Here is an 8,216-nt window from a genome sequence, read left to right on the forward strand (position 1 = left end):
ATTCAGGGGAGAGAAGAAATGGATTCAGCACAAGTAATTACAAATATTCTAAAAAGCTTCTCTTGTTGACATAACTGCTAGCTAGCTCTATTGCTTTCATTGGTCCATCCATCTTCTTGTAGGGTCATGGTTAGGCTGGAGCCTATCCCACCTGTCATAAAGCATGAGGCTGGGTGCACCCAGACATAAGAGGCAACCATGGGCAATTTAGAAACACCAGTTAACATCTTTGGGCTGTGGGAGTATCCCAGAGCACCTGCAGTGAATCCATGCAGATAAGGAGAGACATGCAAATGCCGCACAGAAAGGCACCAGCTGGACAGCAGATTCGAACACATGACCTCCTTGCTGAGAGGCTACACTGCTAATGGCATAATACTATTATATTTTCTTTTTGATTCTCCCCAGCTGCAAGTAAGTGAAATGTCATGAAAATTGCACAGCCACAAATTTGTACACATTGTCAAGTAAATGTAAACCTCACCCAAATAATGCTTGTAAGGGTTAAAGATTTCAAGAACAGCACAATATCACGATATAATTTGAAAATTTGCGATAACGATATAACTGACAAAATACTTTACAAGTCCACAACTTTATTAGTGCAAAAAACCCCATCAATGTATTTTCACTTAAACAAGCAGCTGTTGTTTATGTGCATTAAAGTTATATAAAAACGTAACAGTGCAAATTCCTTGCTGACAGTTTAACCAAAAGGCATTTCCATTGGAAATTGGCCGACATATCCTCAGCATAACCATGTTTAATATCCACAAAACTTAAAAAGAGGTTATACACACACAATACGGTAATATTATGTTGAAGCACAGTACGTATCACTCCACGAGGCTCCTGCCTACGATAGCCGTAATGCTCTGACAATCCATCAAGCGGTGCAGGTTCGTAGCTTAGCAAAGTCGTACTAAAACATTTGACAGATTTTCAAGCACCGTGTACCACATAAAATCGTTTCAAGGTCAGTAAACACAACCAGAATTCATACATAAGGGACATGGGATTATAAGGGCCACTGTCGATTTTCAGAAAAATCAAAGGATTGATTTTAAGTGTGCCGTATTTTCCAAACAACACGGTAATAACGACGGCCCGCTAGCATGCTCTACAAAAAATAGTGCTTTGTTGTGTATCTGACGGATAGGCACTGCGCATGCGCATTTTACCCATATTCTATTGCGATATTTCTTTTTCCTATCTTTGCCCAAAATTACACCGGTATTACCTTGAACGGTACAATATAGCCCAGCCCTATTGGTGAGTATGATATTATACATTACAGAAGATCGACGGACTGAAAAGACATCAGCTTCCGGGATGCTTCTGAGCATGCTGTGGTGCATTTAGTGGAATTGCAAGCATTGTCTTGGGTGGGTACGATCAGCTCCGGTGGCTGCACTTGCTCCATGCAGTTGCATATGCTATATTTCCAGGGTAACAAGACCTTTCTGTATTTGATGGACTAGTACCCTCTCTAGGGTGTAGCCCGCCTCTCGGCTGATGTCAGCTGAGACATCAGGAACTCCTTCCTCCTGCCCCATGCCACCCTCACTACCCTAGTTAGATAAGCAGTTCAGAAAGTGTATGGCTGGAGCTTGTCTAAACATCTGATTAGTTCTGTATTTAGGAAGGAAATTATGCCTCTGGAGTGAGTGAAATTGACTTCTCATTCAGTTTAAATATATGGACATGGCATGTTAATATATGCTATCATCTTCACATAGCATGAGAGCGCTAGAGTATACGTATGCAGGAAGTCCCTAAATGTACATAAATAATTTTTAACATTATTTATTAGGAAAAAAAGCATTTTGCACTCATAAATATACACTGATTAGTGTGTAATTATATCTTCCAACAATTTTATGCATTCTCGTAAATTTAGAATTAAGCTATTAAAAGTACATAGGAGTGGGCACTAGTTTATGAAAGCCCCAAAATTTCTTTGAATATAGTGGTTGAGATCGACATTGTAATTCCACCTAATCATATAAACACACGTAGCATGCCTAACCCTTTAATTTAATGATCAAAAATAGGCCTTTCAACCTATATATTAATATGTCCATTTTATATAGTTTTTTTTTCCCTTCTCCATCACTGTTCTCTCTCCCCCCTCATCCTCCTCACCTCTCCTTCTCTCCTGACTGGAAGTCGGGGTCAAACAAACAAAAACATGCATAAAAAAGCTTATTTATTGGTCATTTTCCTGTCTCGGGAGCTAACAGGGAGTGGGCTAAACCAGCGGTCCCCAAACCCCGGGCCTCAGACCGGTACCGGTCCGTGAGTCGTTTGGTACCGGGCCATGAGAGTTGAGGCTCAGGTGTGAAATGTATGGTTTTCAGGGTTTTTATTGGTTTTCAGCGTTATTTTGTTATCGTTTTTATCGTTAACTCGGTTTTCCTGGGTCTTTTCACGTGTGTTATGAATAAATCTTCTTTTTTTCGGTACCGGTACTAGTTTTATTTTGTTGTATTTATCCGCGACATCTTAAAGGCCGGTCCGTGAAAATATTGTCGGGCATAAACCGGTCCGTGGCGCAAAACAGGTTGGGGACCGCTGGGCTAAACAATAGCAACCCCTGGTTATAAGCTAACATTATGCCAGCTAATGGCTAGATCGTCCTAGAATTCACACCTTACCTCTGATAAACAGTTTGTCTACATTTTCACATCGCATGACAGTTTCTTTGCTTTGTAACCACGTCCAACAATGTTAGAGCCACCAAAGAAAGTTTCACTAAAGCTGGCTAACAGCAGCTAACAATACTAACTAACAATACTGGATCTCACAGCAGAGGCGATTCTAGGATCAGAGGTTTGGGGGTGCTGAGCACCCAGAGAGCTGCCCAGCCAGTCAAGATAAACTTTACTTGTCACGATAAGACTTCTTCCCTGTCTCTGTCAGTCCCTGCATCCCTAAATGTCTCCAGTTGTCCCGAGTTCTCTCTGACAGTCTCCTTGGTGCATTTAAACTCCTGTTCCTCCCTGTCCTCGTCGTCTGTTGTCTTTGTCTATATTATCAGTCATCAGAATTTTACCATCTCTGTGCAAGTCTGCAAATTTCTTTATTAAATCATAAGATTCTTAAATTCATCAAGTCTCTCTGTTCTTGGGTAGTCATCACAAAACATGACATCACTGTTTTGTACATTTTAACACAATTTAATCCCCACATTTGTGAAAGAAAAACACTTTTTTGAAAAGTCTTTAACAAAACCATCAAATCTGATAAAGGTTTTTTTAAATGCTGCAAAAGAAGAATGGATTGGAATAGAAAAAATTACACATCCTAACCTTAATAGGTTAGGATGCTCATAGTGATTAACCCTTTAAGACCTACCGTAGAACCAAGTCCGTCAGAGCTTATATTATATTTTTACATGCTGTAGTGCCATTTTTGGGAGCATTTCAAATTGATATACATCAATACAACCATTATAGCCCAAATTTTAATAATATGTATGCATTAAGTGCATAGTAATTACATAAATTGCAAAAAAGTGCAATAAACTACAAAAGATTTGAAAATTGTTTTTGTTTTTTTAACATATATTTCTAGTTAGAGAAATTTAAGAGGCTTATCCCTCAAAACTGTAAATACAAAAAAGTTGCACAAAATAGTTTCCCACCACAGGAAATTTATTTTAAGTGTCTTCATAGTTTTATTTTTGAAATACACCAATTTTTATATACTGCAGGAAAAATGAAAATAAATATTATAATACAAATTTGCAAAAAAACAGCATATGCATCAAAATAAACTATTTCCAGTAGTGCAATATGAGTCCTAAGCATCCTAGAAACGACACAGAAAGTCATAAAGTCAAACATAACTTTTAAAAACACAAGTATAGTCTCATAAGGCACTGATGGTAAAAAAAAATTTCCGCAAAATTACGTCACTTCCGGTTTCGGGCCGGTCATGGCGGACATCCGATAGTTCTGTCACTACCCAATCCGTACCGGAAACCCGATCGGTACCCCGCATGCGCAAATCTTACGTCACTTCCTTTCTTTGCCAACATTACGACATTCAATATATTTGAATGATACGGTTAGCGCCCAGTTAGCTCCTAGCATTTCTCAACAGCTCTACCTCCTTTTCGACTGCCCGGGACATTTAAACAATGGATAATCCGTATACAAACAAATTCATTCTTTTCTCCTCAACAGAGAGTGTTCCCCGATTGAACAACAGCGCCGTAAAATAAGAAGAATGGCGCCTTATTACAGACTTAATAATATTGATTTAGCAATTTGTCACGTGAAGATTCATCAGCCAGATTAAGTGTTTACTGACAATTGACAGTGATAGCGGACATCATCAACACTATTCCAGTCAATCCTCTCAACACAGACAAGCATAAACATACTCGACTATCACTAAATCAAATTTAACACACGTTTGTAATGACGCCAATTCAGTTTACAATAGGGTTCATTCGCTCGGTCAGCAGGTGGCAGTATCCTCGTACACTGGGGAGTACACTGCCATTAAACGAACAGAAGAAGAAGAAAACATCTGCACATGCGCGGTACGGATCGGGTAGACCCGATTTGTACGCTTCGACTTTGCACATGCGCAGTAAGGATCGGGGAGTCCCGATCCGTAACTATCTTTTTATTTTTCGTTTTTGTCTACATTGTACTGAAATGCTTCATTATTGCAAACATTTTAAGATATACTTATTATTCTTAACATCTTAACAGATACTCTGACCCATAACTATCGTAAAACGCTACGACCGGAAGTAGACACCTTTCGCGCATGCGGGGTACCGATCGGGTTTCCGGTACGGATCGGGTAGCGACAAGTTCGCGCTGATGGACCTAGGAAGTGTAACAAACAGCTGATCGGATTGGCAAAGTGTGTTTCTGGAATATTATGTTTTTGTTGCTGCAAGTGCTTTTTATGCAGTTTTTGCAAAGCTATATGTGGAAGGAAACCGTGACCGAGGACAAGCTGATGGCATAAGATGTAAGTACAACTCCTCGGTTTCAAATGCAAAAGAAATTATTGCACTAGCTTACTTGGTTAATGTGTACGTATAATATAATACAGATACATAAAAAATATACTCCAAAAACGGAAGAGTCCTTGAAATGTACAAATGTACAAAATATTAATAAAAAATTATAAAAATGGAGGCAACTTTGCCTATGGTACAATGTATACAATGTATGAAAAAAATCTTTACTGCAGATACTAATTTTACTAATTTAATCATTCTAATTTTGTGTTGTAAGATTTATGAGTTTCATACTTTCATAGTGGTACTTAGGAGAGCTTGACATTTTCACACAGTGGTACACACTGTAAAAAGTTTCCCAGATAGCAAGGAAACATTGAAACAACGTTGAGTCAATATCAGGCGACGTCATTGAACCAACGTTGAAGTGTGACGTTGACCTAACGTCACTCTTGCACCCTTTTTTAATGTTGAAACAACATCAGGTTTTGATGTTGAATCAATGTTGAAACCTGACATTGAATCTGACATTGAAACAATGTCAGATTCTGATATTGAAACACTGTTGAGCTATGGTGTTGATTTTCCACCTCTTTCGCACAGTTGCTTTTTATTAAAACAACAGTTAAATCATGACTGGAAATCTACCTTTCTTTATAAGTATTTTAACCAATACTAAACTACTGCATGTTTCCATCAATACTTAAACCACCTAAACACATAATTGTACTTATTCCTCAAATTGGACACCCTTTATAAAAAAAACAACAACAAATGTCTCACAATGTATCATGTCAATATTAATATCCTAAAATAAGAAAGCATTGCATGTGATGTAACAGAGAAAAAAAATAAACAAAAAAAAAAGGTCAATAGGCATGTTTCGTTTGCTAAATACTTTATTAAAAGACAGTTTCCTATTTACATTTATATGTTTTACAGAAGTTTGTAATTTTTTACTCTGGGATGGGGATGCATGATGTGCGTCCTGCACCACCCATACCCATATGATCTGGGGTGTATCGGAGCCATTTCTGCACTGCTTGTGCAAAGACAAACTCGGACATAGAGTTTGCCCCTAACTGCTGCGTCAGGCCATCTAGGAAAAAAATACACACACACAAACACAAAAAGTGAATTAGAGCACATGAATAAGCTCTTGTTAACTGTCTTCAGCGGGGAGAAAGTATGTAAACTCCTAGGCTGATAAACATGAAAGTCACCAGGCGTAAATCTGCAAACTGCCGCATTTGATTCCCAAAGAGCTATGAGCGGAAAAAGTGATAAGTCTTAGCATGGTGTGCCGTGTATCCTTTAAAACAAAATAAACATGGGGTCCTCGGGCTGTACAACTACAACCCGAGGACTAAACAAGCCAAAGACCAAAGACTCCATCTCCAGATTAACCGGACATGAAAGTCTTGTTATTAAGAAAGACAAAGTAATATAGCAAAAAAACTGTAAAACTTACCACCATATATGCATTTGCAGAGCGCTGTATCTTTAAATGCCATTTTTTGCTTTGTCTGGTCCTTGGTTTTTTTCCCTGCCCAGTTGAGTACCGAGGCCAGCTCGTTTGTAATATTACAAACGAGCCATTACACGGCGGACTCGCACCTCCAGTGTGGTCCCTCCAATCAAGGCAAAGCGTCTCACCTATAGACACATTTTAAGAGATGGAATTAGCGTGTCTCATGTCTTAAATGTGTATGCAAGTGCTTGTGTGTTTAATCAACAGGCCGTTGTTATGTATTTAAATCACATCTGACAGCTATTACACTTTATAGTTACAAAGTGTACATAACCTTTATATACTTACCATTGCCTTATTTGCCTCTTATGATTGAAGAGCTGCCTCTGCATTGTTTAGCTCCTCAATGTTGTGCAAGGGCAAATCCAGAGGCAGTACCCCAGCATCTACCGATTCATTTCAGCAGGGATGGCGGATGGCTCTGACCTCCTCACGGAGTTCGTTAACAGCTGTCGTCAGGTCTGACAGCATAGCTAATATCTTTTGTGAGGTCGCATCTGTTTAAAAAAACAATTCCAGAAAGATTAATGGCTTAAGCAGTGAGAGGCGAAAAACTAATAAATAAATAATAAAACGCAGTTTACGTGTGGACAAAAGGTGCAAACGCAAGGTAGGTGAGCGTGCATCGTAAAGTTAGGTGAGCGTGCAACGTAAAGTTAGGTGAGCGTGCAACGTAAAGTTAGGTGAGCGTGCAATGTAAAGTTTGAATTGAGTGCGAATCGAAGCGGGTGCTCTCCAATCATTAAAAGTAACAAAGTCATTGAACACATTTATACAGTTACCTTTACGTTTATCAATCATATATCACAGATTTACAATTTTTTGTAGTACTATGCTAAAAAGCAACTGCAGAGCGAAAGTCTGGGTCAAGCGCTGAGGCGACGGCAAGAACAAAGGAACCCTCGAAGCGTTACAGCTAGCTAGCTAGCTTTGTAAGGGAATATAACGGAAAAGTATGAAATGAAAATGATTTCTTTGTTGACTTTGTTCGCAGTGCAGTTTATTTGTTGCCGGATTGTAAGATGAAAGTAGACACAATTTCGGGCTCCCACATTTTGTCCGAAACTTTACATTAACAAGTTTGTTTGTTTTTTACTGTTATTCAAATGCAACCGTGGAAATAACGAATAGAACAAAAGTCATTCATTCTTACCTTATATTAATCGTGGTGCAGGCCAGTGCAGTGCATGAACTGATGCCTTCTCCGGTCAATTCCGCTGAGAGTAAATCTAATGTCCCGCTCTACCGTACAAGACAATGGTTACCTGAAGGGATGTACCACTGTGAGAGGGGGGGCTATGGAATAGTCCAAGTGGTAGCAGCTTTAATTTCCCGCAAAACCATAAATCAATGGTTTTTCAACGTGATTGTTGTCACCTTGTCAACTATAAATAGATCAACAATCAACGATGACAGAACAACAGTGAATCAATGTTATTTCAATGTCAGTGTCAGGTTTCATCAATATTTCAATGTTGTTTCAACATTGGTTTTGTGTTGACATTTCAAGCATGACGATTCTGATGGTTCAGATGGAAAATCAACATCTGTTCAATGTCTCCTTGCTATCTGGGTTGAGAAACACTGATAAGGTAAGTGTATGTGTGCTTTTGGAAAACATTTAAAGTTGCTGTGCAGAATCTCCGAAACAAGCTAGCTTAAAACATTTTTAGAATATAAACAGAGCACTCTGCTTCT

The 8,216-nt window shown here is 38.8% G+C and overlaps 1 long non-coding RNA gene across 1 annotated transcript; it reads right to left on the bottom strand.

Annotated features, from left to right (window-relative positions):
* Positions 1-6,603: 6,603 nt before the first annotated feature.
* LOC148102604 (uncharacterized) lies at positions 6,604-7,846 on the bottom strand. The gene is made up of 3 exons (XR_015719190.1): positions 7,672-7,846; positions 6,807-7,015; positions 6,604-6,643 (listed from the first exon to the last, which is right to left on the bottom strand). It is a non-coding gene; the product is annotated as an uncharacterized LOC148102604 (long non-coding RNA).
* Between the last annotated feature and the right edge of the window lie 370 nt (positions 7,847-8,216).

Source organism: Neolamprologus brichardi, chromosome 6 (genome assembly GCF_056152115.1).
Source record: "Neolamprologus brichardi isolate AB-2024 chromosome 6, ASM5615211v1, whole genome shotgun sequence".
Classification (NCBI taxonomy): domain Eukaryota; kingdom Metazoa; phylum Chordata; class Actinopteri; order Cichliformes; family Cichlidae; genus Neolamprologus; species Neolamprologus brichardi.